This window comes from Nerophis ophidion, linkage group LG22 (assembly GCF_033978795.1).
Source record: "Nerophis ophidion isolate RoL-2023_Sa linkage group LG22, RoL_Noph_v1.0, whole genome shotgun sequence".
In the NCBI taxonomy this organism is placed as follows: Eukaryota; Metazoa; Chordata; class Actinopteri; order Syngnathiformes; family Syngnathidae; genus Nerophis; species Nerophis ophidion.
The window spans coordinates 45,362,925-45,375,085 of record NC_084632.1 but is presented as its reverse complement, the minus strand read 5'-3'; the positions used below and the strand labels follow the sequence as shown (position 1 = coordinate 45,375,085).

At 37.0% G+C, this 12,161-nt stretch overlaps 1 long non-coding RNA gene across 1 annotated transcript; it reads right to left on the bottom strand.

Annotated features, from left to right (window-relative positions):
• Nucleotides 1-946: 946 nt before the first annotated feature.
• On the bottom strand, nucleotides 947-12,161 carry LOC133540358 (uncharacterized). Its single transcript, XR_009803608.1, has 3 exons — nucleotides 11,989-12,161; nucleotides 1,281-1,516; nucleotides 947-1,195 (listed from the first exon to the last, which is right to left on the bottom strand). It is a non-coding gene; the product is annotated as an uncharacterized LOC133540358 (long non-coding RNA).

Here is a 12,161-nt window from a genome sequence, read left to right as displayed (position 1 = left end):
TTGACAACCAAACATCTGATGCCACCATTACATTTGACAACCAAACATCTGATACCACCATAACATTTGACAACCAAACATCATATACCACCATAACATTTGACAACCAAACATCATATACCACCATAACATTTGACAACCAAACATCTGATACCACCATAACATTTGACAACCAAACATCTAATACCACCATAACATTTGACAACCAAACATCTAATACCACCATTACATTTGACAACCAAACATCTGATACCACCATAACATTTGACAACCAAACATCTGATACCACCATAACATTTGACAACCAAACATCTAATACCACCATAACATTTGACAACCAAACATCTGATACCACTATAACATTTGACAACCAAACATCTAATACCACCATAACATTTGACAACCAAACATCTAATACCACCATAACATTTGACAACCATACAATTCCACACCCACTTAACACCACTGTAACTTTTGACAAACAATTCCACACCCATTTAATAACACCACCATAACAGATTGACAACCAATTACACAAAGCTACTAGATAAAAGAATCTGGATATTATCTTCAACACAACTCTTTCGTTTCAGTCACATTAGGAGTGTAAAACAGCCTTCTTTCACCTCCGTAATCTCGCTGAAATATGTCCCTATTTTGTCCACTAGAGACGCTGAGATCATTATTCATGCGTTATTTACATCTCTCTACATTACTGTTATCTATTTTTTTCAGGCCTCCTTTTGTCTAGCATTAAAATATTAGTTGGTACAAAATGCAGCTGCTATACTTTTAACAAGAAAGTTTGATCATATTACACCTATACTATAGTGTTGTTGCGGTGCATGGTGTAAGAATGATAACGTGGATGAACAAATGAATGACAAAATAAGTAAGATTGTGTGACAGAACAGCGGGAAAAGAAGACTGCAGAGAGACGATGACGTTAGCTGCCAGCGTGTTTATTGACAACTCAGTATGTGAGTGCAGTGTGTGATTACCTTAAAGAGATGGAGTGTGACTATGTGTAAGTATTATCTGAGCGTGGTCACCAGAGGGTGTTGAGTGTGCGTGTTGAGATAGAGGTGGAAGTCCAAAAGAAGAAAAAGGCTTGGACGTCAGAAGGCAGGAGCGAGGTCTTGGTCCAGGGAGGCAAGAGGGAATCCAAAGTGGGTCCAGGTAGACGAAGAGGAAGCTGGAGGACGACACAACACAAAAGACCGTCAACTCGACAGGAAGGGAACACAGGGAGCAAGAAGGCTGGAGATGTGTTGGCTTACTTTACTGGTAGGAGAAACTACGTTCTGGCACCGGATCTTAAGACGCGCTGGCTTATGAAGCCTGGTTGCTCATCACCGGCAGGTGTGTTGATTGCAGATCTCTTGCAGAGGCACACCCGCAGCGGAGAGGGAACACCTGTTGATGTGCTCCGCCATGCACTCAGTCCGCACAGCAGGAGGAGAAGCAGGAACGTGACCCATAACACATTGTGTAAGACTTGTGTACTGTTGTAGCGCTGCAGGGTGTAAGAATGAGAAATGAGTCACATGAATGAATACATGGATAACATTAGGTAAGAGTTTTGCATTGCATAGCGGAATAAACCAATTTGGACCTTATCGATATCAAAAACTGAGGAAACAAACACCATGAGGACACAAATTAAATACATATTGACTTTGTATTGTAGATAACCAGACCCCAAAATTGACCTTGTAGATATCAAAAACCATGACACAAATTAAATACATATTTAACATGTATTGTCAATGACAAGACCCCTAAAATTGACCTTGTAGATATCAAAAACCATGGTGACACAAATTAAATACATATTTACCATGTATTGACAATGACAAGACCCCTAAAATTGACCTTGTAGATATCAAAAACCATGACACAAAATACATATTTCCCATGTATTGTCAATGACAAGACCCCTAAAATTGACCTTGTAGATATCAAAAACCATGGTGACACAAATTAAATACATATTTACCATGTATTGTCGATGAACAGACTCCTTAAAATTGACCTTGTAGATATCAAAAACCATGATGACACAAATTAAATACATATTTACCACGTATTGTCAATGACAAGACCCCTAAAATTGACCTTGTAGATATCAAAAACCATGACAAATTAAATACATATTTACCATGTATTGTCGATAAGACCCCTAAAATTGATCTTGTAGATATCAAAAACCATGATGACACAAATACATATTTACCATGTATTTTCGATGACAAGACCCCTAAAATTGACCTTGTAGATAAAAACCATGACACAAATTACATACATATTTACCATGTATTGTCGATTTACAAGACCCCCAAAATTGACCTTGTAGATATCAAAAACCACGAGGACACAAATTAAATACATATTTACCACGTATTGTCAATGACAAGACCCCTAAAATTGACCTTGTAGATATCAAAAACCATGACAAATTAAATACATATTTACCATGTATTGTCGATAAGACCCCTAAAATTGATCTTGTAGATATCAAAAACCATGATGACACAAATACATATTTACCATGTATTTTCGAGGACAAGACCCCTAAAATTGACCTTGTAGATAAAAACCATGACACAAATTAAATACATATTTACCATGTATTGTCGATGACAAGACCCCCAAAATTGATCTTGTAGATATCAAAAACCACGAGGACACAAATTAAATACATATTTACCATGTATTGTCAATGACAAGACCCCTAAAATTGACCTTGTAGGTATCAAAAACCACGAGGACACAAATACATATTTACCAGGTATTGTCGATGACGAAACCCTTAAAATTGACCTTGTAGATATCAAAAACCATAAAACAAATTAAATACATATTTACCATGCATTGTTGATGACAATACCCTTAAAATTGACCTTGTAGATATCAAAAACCATGATGGCACAAATTAAATACATATTTACAATGTATTGTCGATGACGAGACCCATAAAATTGACCTTGTAGATATCAAAAACCATAATGACACAAATTAAATACATATTTACCATGTATTGTCTGACAAGACCCCTAAAATTGACCTTGTAGATATTAAAAACCATGAGGACACAAATTAAATATATATTTACCATGTATTGTCAATGACAAGACCCCTAAAATTGACCTTGTTGGTATCAAAAAACCATGAGGACACAAATACATATTTACCAGGTATTGATGACGAAACCCTTATAATTGACCTTGTAGATATCAAAAACCATGATGGCACAAAATACATATTTACCATGTATTGTTGATGAAGAAACCCTTATAATTGACCTTGTAGATATCAAAAACCATGACACAAATTAAATACATATTTACCATACATTGTTGATGACAAGACCCTTTAAATTGACCTTGTAGATATCAAAAACCATGATGGCACAAAATACATATTTACCATGTATTGTCGATGACGAGACTCCTAAAATTGACCTTGTAGATAACAAAAACCATGACACAAAATACATACTGACCTTGTATTGTAGATAACAAAAACCATTAACAAAAACAATGAAGACACAAATTACATACTAACCTGTATTGTAGATAACCAAACCCCCCAAAATTTCCCCTGTAGTTATTAAAAACCAGGACACAAATATACATATTTACCTTGTATTGTAGAAGACCAGAGTCCTTCAAATTGACCTTGTAGATAACAAAAACCATGACAAAAAGGAAATACATATTGACTTTGTATTGTAGATGATCAAACCCCCAAAATTAAATTGACCTTGAAGATTAAAAACAAATTAAAATACATATTGACCTTGTATTGTAGATGACCAGACCCGCAAAAGTGACCTTTAAGATAAAAGGACACTATTTAAATACAAATCGAACTTTGATTGTAGATGATCAGACCCCCAAAATTGACCTTGTAGTTAATAGAAAACATGACGACACAAAATACATAGACTTAGATATCAAAAACATGAGGAAACAAAAACAAATTAAATACATACTGACCTTTTATTGTATATGACCAAAACCCCCCAAATTGACCTTGTAGACAAAATCAATGGACACTAATATAAATTTACCTTGTATTGTAGACGACCTGACTTCTTAAAATTGACCTAATAAATAACAAAAACCATGACAAATAAAATACATATTAACCTTGTATTGTAGATATCAAAAACCATGAGGAAACAAAACAAAAAAAAGGCCCAAAATACATACCGACCTTGTAGTAACAAAAACCATGAGGACAAATAAAATACAAATTTTTACCTTGTATTGTAGATGACCTGCCTTTTTAAACTTGATCTAATAGATAAAAACCATGACAAATGAAATACATATTAACCTTGGATTGTAGATATCAAAAACCGTGAGGAAACAAAAAAAAGGCCCAAAATACATACCAACTTTGTAGTAACAAAAACCATGAGAACAAAAAATACAAATTTACCTTGTATTGTAGATGATCAGACTCTTTAAAATTGACCTTGTAGATAACAAAAAACATGACAAATTACATATTGACCTTGTATTATAGATGACCAGACACCCCCCAAAATTGACGTTGTTAATAGAAACCATGACACAAATAAAATATACATTGACCTTGTATTGTAGATATCAAAAACGATGAGGAAACAAAAACAATGACACAATATACAGACTGACCGTGTAGTTAAAATACAAATTTACCTTGTATTGTTGATGAGACTCCTTAAAATTGACCTTGTAGATAACAATAACCTTGACAAATGAAATACATATTGACCTTGTATTGTAGATATCACAAACCATGAGGAAACAAAAACAGTGACACAGGTTAAATACATACCAACCCTGTATTGTAGATGACTAGACCCCACAAATTCACTTTGAAGATAAAAACCATTACAAAAAAAATACATTTACCTTGTATTGTAGATATCAAAAACCATGAGGAAACAAAAACAATGACACAAAACCCCCACAAATTGACCTTGTAGTTAAAAACTTTGGTCATCTACAATACGAGGTAAATTTGTATTTTATTCGTCAAAGTTTTTGTTGACAAGGTTAATTTGTGGGGGGTTTTGTGTCATTGTTTTTGATATCTACAATACAAGGTCAATATGTATTTTATTTGTGTCCTCATGGTTTTTGTTAACTACAAGGTCAATTTTGGGGGGGAAGGGGAGTCTGGTCATCTACAATACAAGGTAAATATGTATTTTATTCGTCAGACTCCCCTTCCCCCCCAAAATTGACCTTGTAGTTGACAAAAACCATGGACACAAAATACATATCGACCTTGTATTGTAGATATCAAAAACCATGAGGAAACAAAAACAGTGACACAAGTTAAATACATACTGACCTTGTAGTTAAAAACCATGACAAATAAAATACAAATTTACCTTGTATTGTAGATGAACAGACTCCTTAAAATTGACCTTGTAGATAACAAAAACCATGACAAATGAAATACATATTGACCTTGTATTGTAGATATCACAAACCATGAGGAAACACAGTGACACAGGTTAAATACATACTGACCTTGTAGTTAAAAACCATAACACAGGTTAAATACATACTGACCCTGTATTGTAGATGACTAGACCCCACAAAATTGACTTCTAAGATAAAAACCATTACAAAAAAATACATTTACCTTGTATTGTAGATATCAAAAACCATGAGGAAACAAAAACAGTGACACAAGTTAATTACATACTGACCTTGTAGTTAAAAACCATGACAAAATACAAATTTACCTTGCACTGTAGATGAACAGACTCCTTAAAATTGACCTTGTAGATAACAAAAACCATGACAAATGAAATACATTTTGACGTTGTATTGTAGATTACTAGACCCCCAAAATTGACCTTGAAGATAAAAAAAAAAGATAAAAAAAAGAAAATATACATAGACTTTGTATTGTAGACCAGACTCCACAAAATTGACCTTGAAGAAACAAAAAAAGTGTAGTTATTTTCAATTATTGCACCCACACAAGGAACCATTACATCAGCCTGGGGTGCAGCCTGAGTGGAGAAACAAAAAAAAAAACAGGGACACAAAAGGAATTTAGAACAAACATTTAAGACACATGAACACAAATCAAGTCATTTGCGGCAAAGAGGTGAGTTTTAAGCTGTGCTCTAAAAGTGTCCAGAGTGGTGGCGGACTTGACTTTCAGGGGGAGCTTATTCCATAGGCCAGGTACCATCATTGAAAATGCACAGTCTCTCTTTGTCACTAGGTTTGACTGTGGGACCTTCAAGGTCATCTGGTTGTCAGATCTGAGGCAACGACCAAGCCTGGAGCTGATAGGTTGGTCCAGGAGATGTTTGATGTAAGCTGGGGCAAGACCACGGAGCGCTTTGAAGACATACGTAAGGATCTTAAATTTCACTCTGTGCTTCACCAGGAGCCAGTGAAGGGAGGAGAGGATGGGAGAAATGTGTTCCCTCATTTTTGTGCCTGTCACCAGCATTTTGTACCAACTGCATGCTATATATGGTCTTGTCAGTGACCCCAGCATAGAGGGCATTCCATTAGTCCAGTCTGCAGAAGATGAGCATGAACATGACCCTCTAAGTCACTGGGGGAGAGGACATACTTGATCTTGGCTATTGTGCACAGTTGGGGGGTTGGAGTTCCCGAACAGAAGAATTTCCCTCTGTCATTGAGCTGCAGGAAATTTTGACATCCACTCTTTTATGTCCTGCAAGCAGTCCTTCAAATGGTCCAGTCCAGATGGATCGTCTGTCTTGAGTGGAAGATAGATTTAGTATCATCAGTGTAGAAATGAAAGGAAATTTTAAGGCGATGAATGACTTGGCTGAGGGAGAGCATGTAGATGGAGAACAGGATGGAACCCAGTATTGAGCCCTAGGGACCCCTCAGGTGAGGTTGGCACAGCGGGAGGAATGTTTGGCTCTGTTCACAGAGAAGGTTCCGTTGTTGAGGGAGTACGTAAACCAGCACAGGGCTATGTTAGTGATGCCAACCTCTTATTTCCCCAGATACCCAATACATCTAACATTGGCCACACACACACACACACACACACACACACACACACACAAGCAGCAACTATCACCCCCCCCCCCCCCCCCCCCGCCTCAGGTGAAGGTAATGTAACTATTGTAAACCAGACTTTCAAACCAAGGATGGCACAACATTTATTTAAACCCCAAAATGTCAAAAGATGAACAAGAAGAAAGCCAGCACCAACATCTCTGCAGATGTTTGGTGATGCATGGAGAGCTAAGAACCTTTTGTAAATACATCTTACATAAAGCATCACAAGTGCAAAAGTATTCACAGCGTACTTTTCAGCTTGGAGATCACAACTTTGAAATGTCCCAACACCCAGCTTTTGACAACCATAGTAGGGCCAAATCAGTGAGGGCAGGTGTGTTCACCTGTAGCAAACACTCAGCCCCACCTTCATTCATCCATCCATTTCCTACCACTTATTTCCTTTGGGGTCACGGATACCTATCTCAGCTACAATCAGGCCGGAAGGCGGTGTACACCCTGGACAAGTCACCACCTCATCACAGGACCAACTTAACATCACAAAATCAAAATGCTACGCCCACCCTTCTTTCTTTCTCTAACCCTACTTTGGTCATGTGCATTACGTTTTCATAACATGGTCACTACTGCCTACTTTGTCTTGTTATATTCTTATTTTACTATTATCTATATATTTTTTTCCCCCCCCATTGTTGCTTTTTATTTTTTATTCTTATTTTAATATTTCTCTATTGTGTTTCCATTTAAACCCCAATTATTTACTTTTATTTAAATTGATCTCAACTCTGTACACTGCTGCTGGAATTTTAATTTTCCTGAAGGAATCAATAAAGTACTATCTATCTATGTTGACATTCACAAGATGCCTTCATGAAATTTATCTTTATCTCAGGACAAAAATAAACACTCCAAAACATATACATATGGAGCCTATGTATTGTTAATACTCATTGACAGGCTCCACACGTATGTATTATAAATGCTCATTGACATGCTCCACACATATGTATTATAAATGCTCATTGACATGCACCACACGTATTATAAATGCTCATTGACATGCACCACACATATGCATTATAAATGCTCATTGACAAGCTCCACACGTATGCATGTATGTATTGTTAATGCTCATTGACAGACTCCACATGCATGTATGTGTTGTTAATGCTTATTGACATGCTTGACATGACATACAAACATGTCAAGCCTGTCAATGAGCATCAACAATACATGTCAAGCATGTAAATGAGCATAAACAATACACACATTCATACATGCCGGGGCCTGTAAATTACCATAAACAATACATACATGTCGGGCCTGTAAATGACCATGAATAATACATACATGCCGCGCCTGTAAATGAACATGAATAAGACATACATGCCGCGCCTGTATACGAGCATAAACAATACATACATGCCGGGCCTGTATACGAGCATAAATACATACATGTCAGGCCTGTAAAAGAGCATAAAACGCAACATACATAAACATTGGCGTCGCACACGACCAACGCCAAACCAATTAGTCCGCCCTGAGATGGGTAGGTTTGGAGTTCAAACCCCGCCTGAGTCATACTAAAGACTATAAAAATGGGAGCCATTACTCCCCTGCTTGGCACTCAGAATCAAGGCTTGTAATTGGGGGTTTAATCACCCAAATTTATTCCCGAGCTCAGCCACCACTGCTGCTCACTGCTCCCCTCACCTCCCAGGAAGTGATCCTGGGTGAGGAGTCAAATGCAGATAATTTTGCCACACCTAGTGTGTGACAATTATTGGTACTTGAACATTGGCCTCAGACTACCAACGCCAAACCAACATTAGCCTTGTCGACGACCGTCAGGAACAAGAGTGAAGCGTCTTGCTCAAGGACACAACGTACAAGACGAGGTCAATAGAAGGTGGGAATTGAACCAGGAATTAAAACTAGGGGAGACAGGACCTTCTCTGTGGTCGGCCCTAAGCTGTGGAACACTGTGCCCCTCCATACTCAAACTGCTCCCGATGTGGAGTGTTTTAAGTCTCGTCTTAAGACCCATTTTTATTCTTTGGCTTTTAACACTACGTGAGTTGTGTGGTCAAAAAATATAATCCTTTAAGTTTACAATTCAGAAAGTTTTATGAAGCATAATTGTAAGCACACTACCACAAAACACAAATTGCTAGCCTCCGATGTTATGAACATTTTTTACAGTTGCATTGTATTGAAAATGAGGACATAGCAAAACATTTATTCCTTTAGTGGGAAAATATATACATAGAATAAAATGTACTTTATTGATCCTTGGGGGATATTCAACACCACAGTTCGCTCACAAACTATGATGATTATATATATATATATATATATATATATATATATATATATATATATATATATATATATATATATCATTGTGAGCGAACTGTGGTGTTGAATTTCCCCCAGGGATCAATAAAGTACATTCTATTCTATGTATATATTTATTATTATTCATTTTTATTTTTATTTAGTCATTGGTGGAGCTTAAGATAGTATTCGAATGTTGTTTGTAATATTGTTGTGCCGCACTTTGGAAACATTTTGTTTAAATGTGCTATATACGGTAAATAAAGTGGATTGGAGGTATCCACAGGTTGCTGGCACGGTCACTCTACCAACCACGCAGTCCACAAAATAAACCAAAAGAACATTGACTTTGGGTGTCCCACGATTCAATATCGATTTAGGGTCGCAATTCGATTATAATTCAAATTTTTCTATTCAACGCGATTCTGAATTCACAACAATATTTTTCCAATTGAAAAGGATTGTGTATTCATTCAATACATAGATTTCAGCAGGATCCACCCCAGTCTGCTGACATGCTAGCAGAGTAGTAGATTTTTTTTTTAAGCTTTTATAATTGTAAAGCACAATGTTTTATTAACTGATTGCAATAATGTAAATTTGTTTGAACTATTAAAGGAACCAAAAATATGACTTATTTTATCTTTGTGAAAACATTGGACACAGTGTGTTGTCCAGCTTATGAGATGCCATGCAAGTGTAAGCCACTGTGACACTATTGTTCTTTTTTATTATTTTTATAAATGTCTAATGATAATGTCAATGAGGGATTTTTAATCACTGCTTTGCTGAAATCATAATATTGATACTGTTAATCATTTTTGTTTCACTACTTTTGTTTTGTTCTGTGTGGTGTTTGTGTCTCCTCTCAATTGTTCTGTTTATTGCAGTTCTGAGTGTTGCTGGCTCAGCTTTGCTTTTGGAATTGGATTGCATAGTTATGGTATTGCTGTGTAGTGGTTTGTTGGGTTGATTAATTAAAAAAAAATTGTTTTTTCTTTTTTTAGTAGATTTTTCTTAAAATGAGAATTGATTCTGAATTGCACAATATGAAAATCGTGATTCTAATTCGAATTGATTTTTTTTCCACACCCCTACTAATAAATATCGAAATCTATAAAGCCCACACACACACACACACACCAAAAAGCAGCAACCATCACACCCCGCCCTGGGTGAAGGTCATGTAAGCATTGTAAACTGGACTTTCAAACCAACGACGGCAAAACATGCAGTTTAACACTTTAACATTTATTTAAACCCCAAAATGTCAAAGGTGAACAACAACAAGAAGAAGAAAGCCAGCACCAACATCTCTGCAGATGTTTGGTGATGCATGGAGAGCTGACAACTTTATGTAAATACACCTTAAACAAAGCATCACAAGTGTAAAAGTATTCACAGCGGACTTTTGAGCTTGGAGATCCCAACTTTGAAATGTCCTTCTAAACACCCAGCTTTTGACAACCATAGTTGGACCAAATCAGTGAAGGCAGGTGTGTTCACCTGTAGCAAACACTAATCAGTGAGGACAGGTGTGTTCACCTGTAGCAAACACTAATCAGTGAGGGCAGGTGTGTTCACCTGTAGCAAACACTAATCAGTGAGGGCAGGTGTGTTCACCTGTAGCAAACACTAATCAGTGAGGGCAGGTGTGTTCACCTGTAGCAAACACTAATCAGTGAGGGCAGGTGTGTTCACCTGTAGCAAACACTAATCAGTGAGGGCAGGTGTGTTCACCTGTAGCAAACACTCAGCCACACCTTGACTCTCTTAGCCAGCAGTTGAGAGCCATGGTGACTGACAGCTTGTTAGCAACTAAATGTGTCTTGTTTCTACATGTGTTCCTAACATGTGCATGTTTGTCACTAAATGTGTGTTTCTACATGTGTTCCTAACATGTGCATGTTTGTCACTAAATGTGTGTTTCTACATGTTGTGTTCCTAACACGTGTGCATGTTTGTCACTATATGTGTGTTTCTACATGTTGTGTTCCTAACACATGTGCATGTTTGTCACTAAATGTGTGTTTCTACGTGTTGTGTTCCTAACACATGTGCATGTTTGTCACTAAATGTGTGTTTCTACATGTGTTCCTAACATGTGCATGTTTGTCACTGACTAATGTGTGTTTCTACATGTTGTGTTCCTAACACATGTGCATGTTTGTCACTAAATGTGTGTTTCTACATGTTGTGTTCCTAACACACGTGCATGTTTGTCACTAAATGTGTGTTTCTACATGTTGTGTTCCTAACACATGTGCATGTTTGTCACTAAATGTGTGTTTCTACATGTTGTGTTCCTAACACACGTGCATGTTTGTCACTAAATGTGTGTTTCTACATGTTGTGTTCCTAACACATGTGCATGTTTGTCACTAAATGTGTGTTTCTACATGTTGTGTTCCTAACATATGTGCACGTGCAGTGCGAATCAAACAATTTTCAAGCAGCAATAAAGCACACAGTAGAAGCATCAAGACAAACAATAGAACGCCAGTGTAAAAGAGCAAACTGTCACAGCAACACAAACACAACTTTAAATCAGCAATAGAGCACACGGTAGAAGCATGAAGACAAACAATAGAACGCCAGTGTAAAAGAGCAAAGTTTTACTCACTGCGAATAAAACCCGTCCGATCCACATCCGTCAAAAAAGAATAATGATGAAGCAGTGAAGGAGGGACTCAGGTGGAACTAAATACAACTAATTAAACGAGGAACAGGTGTGCAGACACGGAGCAGAGAGTAAAGGTGCCACAAAAGACAGAGAGCAAACAGGAAACAGTGAGA